Below are 13589 nucleotides of genomic sequence, written 5' to 3' on the forward strand. Positions count from 1 at the left end.
AAGATTTACGTGGGCGGACCTGGGAAGAGACAATCCTGTGGACAGACATGGTGGCTAGTACCCAACATCAGGCAGAGAGGGACGGTTCTGGCCACCTGCCTAGCTGGTGACCGGGAGCTTGGCTGATTCAACACTTCAGGGAAATCCCTCAAGTTCAGGGCTGAGCCCCAGGCCAGGGAAGGGCCTCAAGGGCTGGGCTCTGAAAGACTGAACTGCATCTGGGTCAGCAATGATAGCCCTGTGAAGGAGGGGCCAGCCAGGGGGAAAAGTGAAGGGTCTTGACCCAGGGGTATTCATGGATTCAGTAATGTCGACCTGAGAAGAGCCAAGGGTAATCAGTCCCCAAAAAGTGACCCTGTGTAGGCAATGGTATACCCCAGGAATGCATGCAGGAGACCTGTGGTCAGTCTTGAGCAGAAGGGTTCAGGCTGAAAAGCACAGTTGGGCCAAGTACAAGGAACCCTGAGCCCCGTGTTCAAAAACTAGCTCCACCCCTCAGTTGCCAAGAGACCTTGGGTGAGTCACTTCACCTCTGTCTCAGGTGAGTCCCTGTAGGAAATGGATGGACCACTCCAAAGGAGTGAGCAAGATTAACAATGGGACTCTTCATGGGACTTTAATGAAGGAATGATTTTCAAAGTTGGGGGCAGGGCTGAGGGAATCACTGAGGGGTGGTGACATGCTGGAGGGGGTGGTGACATGCTGGAGACTGGCGGCACTGGGCAGCCAGTACCATGCCAGGGCCAGGGGCACAGGGGTCTTGTGGGGACCCAGTAAGACCTACAGCTGCAAGGAAGGGGCCTCTGGACAGGAGTTGTGGCTTTCAGTGAAGGAATCTACTAACCACTGCCAAACTGAGGCCAGGCAGGGGGGAAGCAGGAGAGAGTGAACACCCTCCTTTCTACTCCAGCCTTCCAGCCTCCCCCCCAGAGGCCAAGGGAGCCCAGCTGTTGCAGCCTCCTGGGGCACAGGGAAGGGTAAAGAAAGTTTGAAAGCACGCCTGCAGGGGCAAATGGAGACTATCCAACACACCCTCTCTGAAAACATTTTCTTATCCAAAACAGAGGAAACAATACCTGTCCTGCTTACCTCCAAGGAAGCTGTGAGGATCGGACAAGAAGTTCAGGCTGTAGGGGAGGGGGACTGGGTGACTTCTGAAGGCCTTGCAGCTCTCAGAGCCTAGGATTCTCAGCAGATAAACTCACTAGGAGGAAAGACTGAGCAGAGCACCTGGGACAGAGGAGTCTGGGGCAGCTCAGCAGAGCCAGTCTGGAGCCACAGCAGAGGTCAAGGCTGAGTTTGAGCTTCAGCAGCCACCAGGGCAGCAGCCAACCTCCTTAGGAGACNGGGCACAGGGAAGGGTAAAGAAAGTTTGAAAGCACGCCTGCAGGGGCAAATGGAGACTATCCAACACACCCTCTCTGAAAACATTTTCTTATCCAAAACAGAGGAAACAATACCTGTCCTGCTTACCTCCAAGGAAGCTGTGAGGATCGGACAAGAAGTTCAGGCTGTAGGGGAGGGGGACTGGGTGACTTCTGAAGGCCTTGCAGCTCTCAGAGCCTAGGATTCTCAGCAGATAAACTCACTAGGAGGAAAGACTGAGCAGAGCACCTGGGACAGAGGAGTCTGGGGCAGCTCAGCAGAGCCAGTCTGGAGCCACAGCAGAGGTCAAGGCTGAGTTTGAGCTTCAGCAGCCACCAGAGCAGCAGCCAACCTCCTTAGGAGATCGTGGGTGTACGGGAAAGTATAGGTGGGGTTAGAAGGCCAGGTTCAAATTCTGGCTTTGCCCCCTTACTAGCCATATAAGGAAAGGTCCTAAATCCTTCCGTCTTAACCATCCTGAACTGTAAAAATGGGAATAAACTCTCAGAGGCTTGTTATAAGGATTAAATTCGAAGAGATGATATGTCACCATGCCTGGCATACGAGACATTCTCCTGAAACAGGAGCTCTTCCCTTTCTTAGGGACACAGGCCATGGGAGGAAACAGCACAGCCGTAATGAGAAGCGGTGGAAATAAAAGTGAAAAAGCAAGAGAGCTCAGAATGGGTTGCCTGTGAAACCATTCCCCAAAGGAGGTTTGGGAAGGTCTGCAAGAACCCCAGAAATGCTATAAAACAGGTAACATGAGACTGTAGAGTGACCCGATGTGACCGTCCACAAATGACTCAGCCTGGGGTGGAACAGGACTGTCTGTGGTCCAAAGCACGTACCAGCCCAGGCCCCGGGTCCCCCTGGCGGCCGGCTCATTATGTCTCCATGACCACATGTTTCTTCAAATGGCATCCAGTGGCTTCCAGGTACCCCAGCGGTTGGGACAGGCATGGAGGGCAAAGCCTGGAGCGTGCGCTGTCCTCCGGGTGAGGAGCTGGCTACTCATTCGTTGAATGGACAGAGCCTGCGGTTCCAGATTCAGCTCCCGCTACTCCCTGAGTCTCCTTCTGTCTTCTCTCATCTGTAGAATAAAAGTGATAATGGTCTCCCAGAGGACTCAGAAGGAGCACAGAGAACATGGAGTACGCACCCGAGCGTGTGGCGTGATCCAACAGCTGTGCCATTGCTCACAGCGCTCCCCGAGGCATCTGCCGCAGAGAAGCCACAGCGGAGAGATGACTTCTCCTATCGAAGGCCCAGGGAAGAGCTAACTCTTGCCCAACCTGGAGCAGGAGGGAGCACACATGGATTGGAATTGAGAACACAGACATCCAGGCCCCCAGACTCTGAGAGCCATGGTCATGGAAAGAAAAGGAGCTCCCCGCCCCCTTCCTAATCATTGTCGAGAAAAATGACATCGGAGTTAGATTGGTTCCTCTCTGGGTGCGCTTCTTGGGCCACCAGCTCCCAGAACAATTCCTGGCTCCTTGCCAGCACTCAGGAAATGCTTGTGCCGTCATTCCTCTGTATGGTGCTCTGGCATCCGCACCCAGGAAGATAGACGCAGTCTAATATTTGTGCCCAACTCTTGGGAGAAGGACTCCTTCCTTCTGGAAGCAGCCCGGACTTAATGTCCTCGACAACACCAAAGCTCCAGGTGCTAGCACCTTTTAAAGGAGAGAAGATCAAGCATCCCAGGCCCAGGATCTCTTGAACTCAGCCCTGGAGTCAGAAGGGGCAGTCTGGACCTTCCTGTGTGTGTGGCCTCCTTTCCCCACGTCCTATGCCCCATCCTTCCTATTCCAGCTCTCTGGACCCAGATGACAAGAGGCTGTTCTTCCGCAATTCCTGACCATCACAGCTGCTCTGGATGCTGGGCCAGGATCTGGGGGTCCAAAAAGGCCTAAGATTCAATCCCTGCCCTCAAAATGCTATCCTGGCACCTGTCAATTAGTGTGGGTGGGAACAGAAGGTACAAAATAGGAGTAAATTTTGAAAAAAGAGCAGGAGTTCGGTCATGAAGGACCACAAATATCACTCTGAGGGACTATCCTTGTCCCTCATTCAGAGCCAGGAGAGGGTCTCTGAGGTTGTCCAAGCAGGAAACGGATAGGATCAGGTGTGGCCGCGCAGAGAGACACAGAGGGGCCCCACCCGCTCTCTGAGCCCATGGCTCCCTAGCCAGCAGAGCTGTGCCAGGTCAGCTTCTTCAGGCCACAGAGTCCAGGTGTCAGGCTGGCTTTGCCCTTGCTCTGTGACTCACTTCAGCCCCAGGCCCCTCACCTCTCTTGCCAGCATGACCAGGGAATTTGAATGGTCTTGTTGAATCATTAGAAGTCCCCTAGACTTCCCAGTGTAATACAAATGTTAGAGCACTAGCTTAGAGACAGGTGAATTGGGTCTGAGAACCAAACTTCCTCTCTGAATGACCTTGAACAGGCCATGACCGCTTTCTGAGCTGGGGTCCATTTCCATAGGATAGCCGTGCTCATTGCTGTGAGGGTACAATGATATCATGTGTGTCAAGGCAGGTAGTGTGTGGCCTGGGGACCCAGAAAGAGGTCAATTCGTGCTTGCTGAATATGAACCTGACTAGCAGTTCAGGCTGGGGTCTCTGTAGGAGGAAGCCCAGCCAGGCCCAGCCCAGCAGGAGAAAAGTTCCCTAGTTGGGAGAATTCCAGGGATCACCAGTATTCTGAGACCATATCAGGCAGTGCTCTGACCCCTCTGCTGTCCCAGGGGGTTGGGAGGGGCCGGGGCTCCACTCCAAGGGTTTATGGGCTATTAATAGTTGGTGGCAATGGGGCTCCAGGCCACTGTCCAAGGGACTCCTCTCTCTCCTCTGCTCTCAGCTGTGCTGCTCTTTAGAAACAGAGTGGTGTTAGTTGGAAAAGTAGGGAAAAGAGCATGAAATCTTGCCTGGAGAAGACCACCACTTTCCCCAAATTGTTTCCCAACAGCTGTCTTTATATTTCATTTCTCTGTTTCCAGTAAGGTAAACAAAAGCCTTTCATTTCTGCTTTTTGTTTTGGGCTTTTTCTTGAAAGAAAGTGTATCTATAAATAGGAGTTCACCTGGAAAGGCACTTTGACGGTGTTCTCATTTAATCCTTATCCTGAGGTAGGGTCTACTTTTATCCCCATTTTGCGGGTAAGAAAACTGAGTTTCCGAGAGCTTATGTGATGCAGCCAGAGCCGCAGGGCTGTAATGGAATCACCAGGATGCACGTCAGGATGTCGCCCTCCACGCTCTGCTCCTACTGCCCCCCACTGCCTGCGACCGCCCTGGGGAACTCCGTCCGGGGGCTGCGCGGAGTTCTTCTCTGCAGAACGCAGGCGCAGAGAACTCCAGGGTGGGAAAGGCCCTGCGGCATTTCCCACACGAGGCAGGAACCCCTCCTACAATATTCCTGGCGGATGCGCGCCCTGTTTCCCGGAAGAGGAAGCGAGGGGAACGAACATTAACAAGGCCAGGAAGGAGCATATTATCTAGGTGGCATTGGCACGCAAAAAAACACAAGTTCTGACCTGACTGGACTAAACCATAAGGAAAGCTCATCTGTGTAACAAGAAGTCCAGCACCGGTGAATTCGGTGGCTCTATGACGTCATCAGGGCCCCAGGTTCTTTCCCGCATTCGGCTCGGCCCCCGTCAGGAGATGTGTGTTTCTCCACAAGGGCTCGCAATGGCTGCTTCCTTTCCAGGCATCACAGGCAGCCTCAGCAACAGCCAGAGGAGAGGGGAGAGGTTTTTTGTGGGATTTTTTTGGGGGGGGGGGGTTGTTTGTTTATCCTGTGTGGCCTCCTTTAGTGACGTTCCCTCCTCGTGTCTCCTTCGCCAGGATGGAACCTCATGGCCACCCCGAAGCCACTCACAGGCAAAGGGAAGGAGATCACCAGAGAGACTGGCCTAGAGAGTGAGGATTGCACTTCCCTGACTCATGGAGAGGAGGTCTGGAACCCTAAGTACAACCAGGGTTCTGTTGGCAAGGAAAAAGGAGAGGGTAGCTTGGGGGAGCTGACTGACTCTCTCTGACCCTGGGAGATGCTGTTTTCTCAAACTTGGGGGTGAAAACCACCGAGATTGAGAGCTCCATGATTTGACTTCTTATCTATTGGATTTTGCCCCTCATCTCACTCACTGCTATAATCCCAAGAGGGTCCGAAACCATGCTTTACATGTAGGTGGTGCTCAACTAACCAGTTCAGTTTAATGCAACAGACATATAGGGGTTGCCTCCTATGTACCAAGCGGTTTGCAGTGCGCTGGAGATACAAAGATGACCAGCACAGTGCCTCTACCCTTAGGCTCACCATCTGGTACCTTGCTGTTATCATCATCATCATCATCATCATCATCATCATCATCATTAAATAATACTATTCTTGTTATTTTCAACCAACATTTACTCAGCACACATAATATGCTACACATTTTGGAAATATATAACTTTCCTGCCAGGGCTTGGGATAATTTTTATATCCTGTTTGGCAGATAGGAATGCTTAGGGACTACGGTCTCATGTTACCTGCTTTATAGCATTTCTGGGGTCCTTGCGGACCTTCCCAAACCTCCTTTGGGGGACTGGTTTCACAGGCAACCCATACTGAGCTCTCTTGCTCTTTCACTTTTATTTCCACCGCTTCTCATTACGGCTGTGCTGTTTCCTCCCATGGCCTGTGTCCCTAAGAAAGGGAAGAACCCTTTCTCCCTATTTCAGGAGAATGCCTCGTATGCCAGGCATGGTGACATATCATCTCTTCGAATTTCGATAAGCAGCCCTCCCTAAGTCTGTCATTTTTATACTGTACCCATCCACCTCTACCTTCTCTCATCTGGGTTTCAGTTCCTCCCTTTTGTACACCTTAGTTTTTCTTGTCCCAGTGTCTTTTCCTGGACTCTAAGGCCTTCTTGCCCATGGCCAGTGCTATAGCCTAGCAAGAATCAGCAGAGGCCTGAGATACAGGCCACAGTCAGGTTCAAATCCAGATGCTTCTACGCACCAGCTGTGAGTCCTAAGATAAGAGACTCAACCTTTCTAAGACCCAGTTTTCTCTTTAGTAAACTAGGGATGATAGTTCCTAGTTCATAGTGCTGTTGGTGGATTGAGTGGGCTCTTTCATGTAGGAAGCCTGGCATATCATCAGATACAAAATCCACAGTCGTCAGCACCACACCGTGTAGCCCACCTAAGTAGGCTCACCAGTGCTCAATAGAGGTTTCTTGAATTAATCTGAAATAAACATTTTCTAGGTTTCAAGGCTGTCCTGGAAGGGTTTCCTCCACCACCCCTACCATGGTTTCAAAAAAAAAAAAATCAGAAGCGGGGCACCTGGCTGGCACAGCTGGTAGAGCATGTGACTCTTAATCTTGGGATTGTGGGTTCAAGCCCCACATTGGCTGTAGAGATGACTTTAAAATTTTTTAAGAAATTAAAATTTTTTTTAAAAAAATCAGAAGCTTGAAAGTGGAGGAGGGACTGGAGAGAGGGCAATGAAGTAAGCCGGATGCTAGAAGCCCGGATTGCCTTTGGCTCACTCTGGATTTGAGGGAAACCTGGAATTACTGCGATTTCATCACAGCAGCTGGTCCAAGATAAACCTGCCAGAACCACTCAGAGGCCAGATCTGGATTGCAGTGATAGCTGGGGCCTGCTGAGAAGCAAGGAAAAACTATTTATCTGACATTTTTTCAACCCCAACCAAGAATTTTCTTTGGCTCGAGATGCCGCTGGGACCGGTTTTCATTTGCATGGAGCTCATTTGAGGATCTGCGCCTCTGACGGTGGAGACTTCTTAGAAAGACTTCCATTTCCCTGCCTCCTTTCCACGTGTGCCTTTCTCATGATTCAGAAATAATTACCCATCCAGGAAAACTAATCCCTGAGTCTTACTCGTGCATGGATTGTGCCAGAACCTCACATATAGGTTCTCTCTGATTCAACTCCACACATAGTCTGTGTGGGCCTGAGCACCAGCAAAGATGGCCGCCAGAGAACATTTGCCCTCCTTCCAAATTGGCAGCCTTCATCCCACTGAAGCCATGTTAACTGATGTGGCACATTTTAATACATTTCACTGTCTCAAGCTGTGGCAGCAAATTTAGAGAGCGAATCTTCCCAACAGCTGCTCCCAGAGTGGCTGTCTGGAATCTCTGCATCCTTGACCCATTGGTGCCAACCAAAGAAAAGCTTGTCCGTGTATTATATATCTGGGGGGGGGGGTGTTAAGACAATCCTGTCTGAACTAAAATGCCGCTATTCTTATAATATTATTATGAAGACTCTGCACTTTTCAAACAGGTAGTGTTTGGGGAGTGGTATAAATATTCTAGGGATTAAAGTAGTGAGTTTTTTTGAGAAAATGATCCAGAATGTATCCGATCAGATCAGCATTATATGCTTCCAACCAGACACTTTATTCTGATGATATTGCCTTACAAGCCTGCTGCATGTCTTTGGTTTTTCGTCCTTAGTCAGATCTGGCACATGCATGGTCTTGGCTGCATTGTTTCCACAGCCAAAGATTAGAAACAAATGTTCATTGATAGGGGACTGGCTAAATCAATTATGATACATCCAATCAACAGAATGGCATACGATCATTAAAAAAAAAAAAGTGATGTTCTGAAGGAGCACCTGCACCCCAATGTTTACAGCAGCAATGTCCACAGTAGCCAAACTATGGAGAGAGCCCAGGTGTCCACTGGCAGATGAATGGATAAAAAAGATTGTGGGATATATATACAATGGAATATTATGCAGCCATCAAAAAAGAACTCTTGCCATTTGCAAACAACATGGATGGAACTAGAGGGTATTACGCTAAGTGAAATAAGTCAGTCAGAGAAAGACAATTATCATATGATCTCACTCATACATGGAATTTAAGCAACAAAACAGAGGATCATAGGGGCAGAGAGGAAAAAATAAAACAAGAGAAACCAGAGGGGGAGACAAACCATAAGAGACTTAATCAGGAAACAAACTGAGGGCTGCTGGAGGGGGAGAGGTGGAGGGATGGGGTAACTGGGTGATGGACACTAAGGAGGGCATGTGATGTAATGAGCACTGGGTGTTATATAATACTGATGAATCACTGACCTCTACCTCTGAAACCAATAACATATTATATGTTAATTCATTGGGAAAAAAACCAAAAAATAAAAATAAAAATTTTTAAGATTTTATTTATTTATTTGACAGAGAGAGAGACAGCCAGCAAGAGAGAGAACACAAGCAGGAGGAGTGGGAGAGGAAGAAGCAGGCTCCCAGCGGAGCAGGGAGCCCGATGCAAGGCTCGATCCCAGGATCCCGTGATCACGCCCCGGGCCGAAGACAGATGCTTAAAGACTGAGCCACCCAGGAGCCCCCAAAATAAAAAAATTCTTAAAAAGTGATTCATCAAGAATAATAAGTATTATTATGAAATAATCCCCAATAAATATAGTGAATAGTTAAATCTGGAAATACACAAGATCCTGGTCATACCAATCATCTCTGGGAGGAGAACCAGGGGCAGAGGCTCAAGAGGAAGAAGTTTTTGTCATTTTTATACACCCTTGAGTTTTGTACCTTGTGTTACCCGTATACACGATGATAAAATGGTCCGTTTTTCAAAAACCACATTCAGGGTCTGGCCTGAAGAAAGATGGTCCAACTAGCTATATCGCCCAAACAGTTAGAATCACAGGAGCTCTCATTTGCTGAGCAATTACTCTGTATCAGCCTCGTGTTAGGGCTACTTACACATTTCATCTGATTTTCCCTTCAAAGCCATCGTATGAAGTAGATTTTGCCGTCTTCATTTTAGAAACGAGGACACTGATGCAACAAGCTTAGGAAAGTTGCCTGAGGTTACACAATCACACCAGGCGAACCCGGGATTCAAACCTAGGTCGGGCTAACTTCTTCCACTGGTCCCTGAGGACCTTCTCCGATCAAACACTCAATGAGACTACATCTCCTCGTTCTGTCGCCAGGGCCTGGCACAGTGCTTGGCACACAGGAGGTGTCTAATACATGCTGCACGAATGATAAGCAGAAAGCAAAACAGTGAGAGCAAGACTCAGCCAGTAATTCCCTAAAAGGAATTTTAAACATGTTTGAGTATCTTGGAATTGCAGGATAATGTCCCACTGAGATTACTTGGAAGGCAACAACCTTTATTTAGATGGCTCTATTCTGCTGTGTTTGCTTTAAAAAAAATAAAATAAGTTAGTCACATTGTTTTTAGTCACACCTCACAAAGCCTCATTACTTCAAAATGCCTTTCTGGTGGAAGATGATTTCACAACAAGGAGAACCAGAGAATGTGGTTTTCATTAGGCTACCTTTAAAAACAGCTGTTTTTCAGATGGGATCATATGAATAAATAAATACTTCTCTTCTGTTTTATCTTCTGTGTTTCTTTATGATTGTTCGAAAAGGCCAACAAGCTTGACCATTCATTTCAGGGTGAGTCTGGGACCCAAACAGTTAAATAACCAGCCAATTTGGCTTCCTTGCTGCCTCCCAGCCAAGGAGATGAATGGAATGTTCATGAGGTCGCTTGGCAGGGGGCCACATTCCTATGGGAACGTTGCAGCAGTGAGAGCTTTGGGACACGAAGAGGCAAATGTGTGGGAGTTGTGGAGCAAACTGCAAATGATCCGAAGTCTCAGAAAAATGCATGGAGCGCCATTGGTCCAAGGATGCTTTGCAGAGGAGCAGCAAAGTCTCCGCCTTCGCTCAGATTGAAAATAGAGACAGGAACTGGCCTGTCCAGTTCTTTCCTACAGCTGCCCAGGCCTTGAATGGTACGAGCCACTTCCAGCACCGCTGCGGATATGAGTTCATTAAAAGAATCTCATCAAGGAGTCCCACTTCTTCAGCTGATCTTTAGATTCCGTTCCCGCTTTCTATTTTCCAAAGAAAATGACTTGAGGGGAATTGACCCAATCCCCCCCTCCGCCCCTCCCTTCCCCTGCCCCACCCTGCAGCTGTCCCTAAGGACTCAAACCCAATGCGCTTTTCTGTTCCTCAAGGGCTTCCTTGTACCCTTTAACATGCACTCCAGAGACCAGGTGAGTCACTCAACTTCCACATTACAGCTCACTCGGGCCTTTAGAAAGGCTACATCTGATCGGCGATGATGATGATGATGATGGAAGTCGGACTTTCCCTTTAAAATTAGAAACCTAGGATCTTCGCAGTCACCCTCAGAGAGCCGCTCACAAGAAAATTTCTTATCACTACATTAAAAAAGAAGCTCAAGCCTAGCGACTTCTGTGTGTACTCCAAAATATCTCTGGTACCAGTCATCGGGAGAAAATTCCAGCTCTGAGGAGGGAGCCCTGTGTCCTGATTTCCCTCCCCACGGGGTAGCATTGGAACCAGGGAGTGGTAGCCCTTGAACAGACTTCTCTGTAGTAACTCGGGCTGTTGAGAAAAGACTTTGTATCACCCCAGCACCATTAAGCTAGGATAGGGAAGGAATGGAATGGAGACATTGGAAGCTGTTTGCAAAATGACCATTCCATCCAAAGGCTAAGAGACAAACCAATAGGTCACTGGCTTTGTTAGTGAAGTCTTACCTAATTAAGGCCACTGGAAGCAAAACTAGCCGTCTCTCCCAAAGCCAAGGAGCCAGGCTAAGAAGCTTACAAGGAAGGGACCATTTGGGGAAGAAACCGTAGAATCTAGGGAGGGAAACAGCATCCTGACTTTTTTGATACCACAGGGCACCAAAACCTTACAAGGCTTTTAGGACCAGAACAGAAAGAATCAAGGAAATAACATGGCATGGAAGTGACATTAATGAGCTATAATGATGAAGTCATCTGCTCTGCCCATAATCTGCCTTCCAGGGAAGCTGCATTCCTTTGGCCACAAAAGTAGCCCTTGGCTGTAGATTTATCTGAACATAGGCCTTGCTCCCCAGCCCCGAGATAATTGATGGTAAGTGGACACCTGACCCAAGCTGAATAATCAGCTTCTCTCTCTGAGGAGTTTAGATTTGGGGTCCAGAGACATTAGACATACCAGTTCATCACTTGAATTGAAGAGATGTAATTTGGCAGCCGTGGGGAAGTCATCGTTTATCCTGTAGATAGAAAAGCCTGAAACCCCCCTCTGTGGAGAGAGAAGGAGGGGAATGAACTGACCAGGTGAACAGAGAGAGAGAGAGCCCATGAAAGACCCTGAGCCTGGCTCCTAAAGGCATCTTTGTTCGGGCCTGGTCCCATCCTAGGATTCTTCAGGGATTGAACTCTCCACCTATTATAATAATCCCTTTCCCCATTTTCTTTGGTTAAGCTAATATGAGTGAGTTTGGGTTACTTATAACCAGAAGAACACTACCTAAAGCAGGAGCACAAAAGGCCCACAGGCCAAGGTAGGAAGAGAGGGAGTTCAGGTAAGATTTGCAAGGTAAGGTTGTTTACCTGAACATCAGGATGGGATTGCAACACTTTACCTGGTCTGGACTGCCTTCCTCAAACCCCAACAAGTTTGTTTTTGTTGCTTTCTTACACAGGTAAGTCACCTACGCTCTCTCTTAGTAAAGTTTCAAACAATGTAAAAGGACATAGAATAAGTACAGAAGTCTTTTATCCTTACCCAGCCTTAGGTCCTACCTCCAGGATAACCCTTGCTCGTGCCATATTTTCTGCCAGCTGAAATGTGCGCAGTCGTAAGACACATCCCCATTTGGGAGATGTGAAAAGACAGAATCAGATATAGCAGCATGTTGACTAGCTTTCCAAATATTTTCCCAGTAGTCCACGTATCTGTCGATTTTTGTATAGCTGTTAGCTTTCATCATTAATAGACTCATTCTAAGCACACGGTGCTGCAGCTGCCCGAACAACGCTTCCAGACCATTTGTCTTTGCAGTAGAAGGCTCCGTTCCATCCACTACTGTGTCTCCAGTGCCGGAACAGTACCTGTCCGGGAAGTAAGGACTCGATAGTCGACTAATGAATAACCAGCTTCCTTTGTTCTTCTAATGCTTACAGGTCTTTAATAGTATTTCTTCAACCTTTTTCCCATTAAAGCAACCATTTTGGTTACTTCCAATTTTTTTACCTTTACAAATAATACTGTTGTGAACGTCCTAGCTCCGTGGTGTTTCTGTAACAGCAATAGTTATCATGATTGGGTGCTCGCTATGCTAATATAAGCCCATTATACGCACTAACTTACTTAATATCCACAACAGCCATTTGAGGCTGGTGCTATTGTTATCATTCCCATTTTTCAGATAACAAAACTGAGGAAGAGATTGAATGACTTGCCAAAAAAACTCAGCAGGGAATAAGTGAACAGGCAATGATTTAGCCCCCAGGCAACCTTGCTCCCAAAGGCAAGGCCATTTAGATGAATATTCTAAGATTGAATCATTATTCTGAGAGAAAGAGCATTTCACTCCAAAAATTCTGCATCAATTTAATTCACTCTGTCTTCGTTAGAGAGAACCTGCTCCCCAACATAATGGGTGTTATGGGTTTTTAAGTCATTTAAACATATAGGTAAAAAAATAATGTTTCATTATTCATTTAATTCCTACTTCCTGGTCTATTACTGGCCATTTGTATTTTTCTATGAATCACCTACTCATTTTCTTTACCCATGTTTTCTGTCCAGTTCTCTGTCTTTTAGTTACTGATTTTTAGGAACACTGAATATTATTACAAATGTTACAAAAAGTTTCACCTTGGCTGTTTTTTTGTGTTTTTTTTTATATGATGTATTTTGTTACTCAAAAGTTTTTAAGATTTGGTATAATCAAATCCATCAGTTTCTTTCTACATATGGCTTCTGAATTTTGTGTCCTTTCTTACTCATGATGATAAAATATTCTTATTCTTTTCTTCTAACATTTTATTTTTATGTTTAACTCTATATTCCATCTGGAACCTATTTTAGGATGTAACTTGGGCTCTAACATTTTAAGTGGAGACCCAATGTCCCTATCACTATTCTTTGATATGCTATGTTTGTCATAAATTAAATTTCCATAAATATAAGAGTCTGTTTCTAGACTTTCTATTATGCTTCATTGTCTTAATGGTCTATTCCTGAGCCACAACATGTGTGTAAAGCAGACAGGCACAGTTGGCACATAATTAACATCAATTAAATCTTTCATCTCTCCTTAACCTCCTTGTATTTTTTTCTTTTTCACAGTTTCAATTTATACATTCATGTCTACATTGCTTTTTATCTATTTACAA

The 13589-nt window shown here is 46.9% G+C and overlaps 1 long non-coding RNA gene across 1 annotated transcript; it reads left to right on the plus strand.

Annotated features, from left to right (window-relative positions):
• Positions 1-5022: 5022 nt before the first annotated feature.
• LOC109490572 lies at positions 5023-8609 on the plus strand. Its single transcript, XR_002143896.2, has 3 exons — positions 5023-5123; positions 5218-5327; positions 8581-8609. It is a non-coding gene; the product is annotated as an uncharacterized LOC109490572 (long non-coding RNA).
• The last annotated feature ends 4980 nt before the right edge of the window (positions 8610-13589 follow it).

This window comes from Ailuropoda melanoleuca, chromosome 16, assembly GCF_002007445.2.
Source record: "Ailuropoda melanoleuca isolate Jingjing chromosome 16, ASM200744v2, whole genome shotgun sequence".
NCBI lineage: Eukaryota > Metazoa > Chordata > Mammalia > Carnivora > Ursidae > Ailuropoda > Ailuropoda melanoleuca.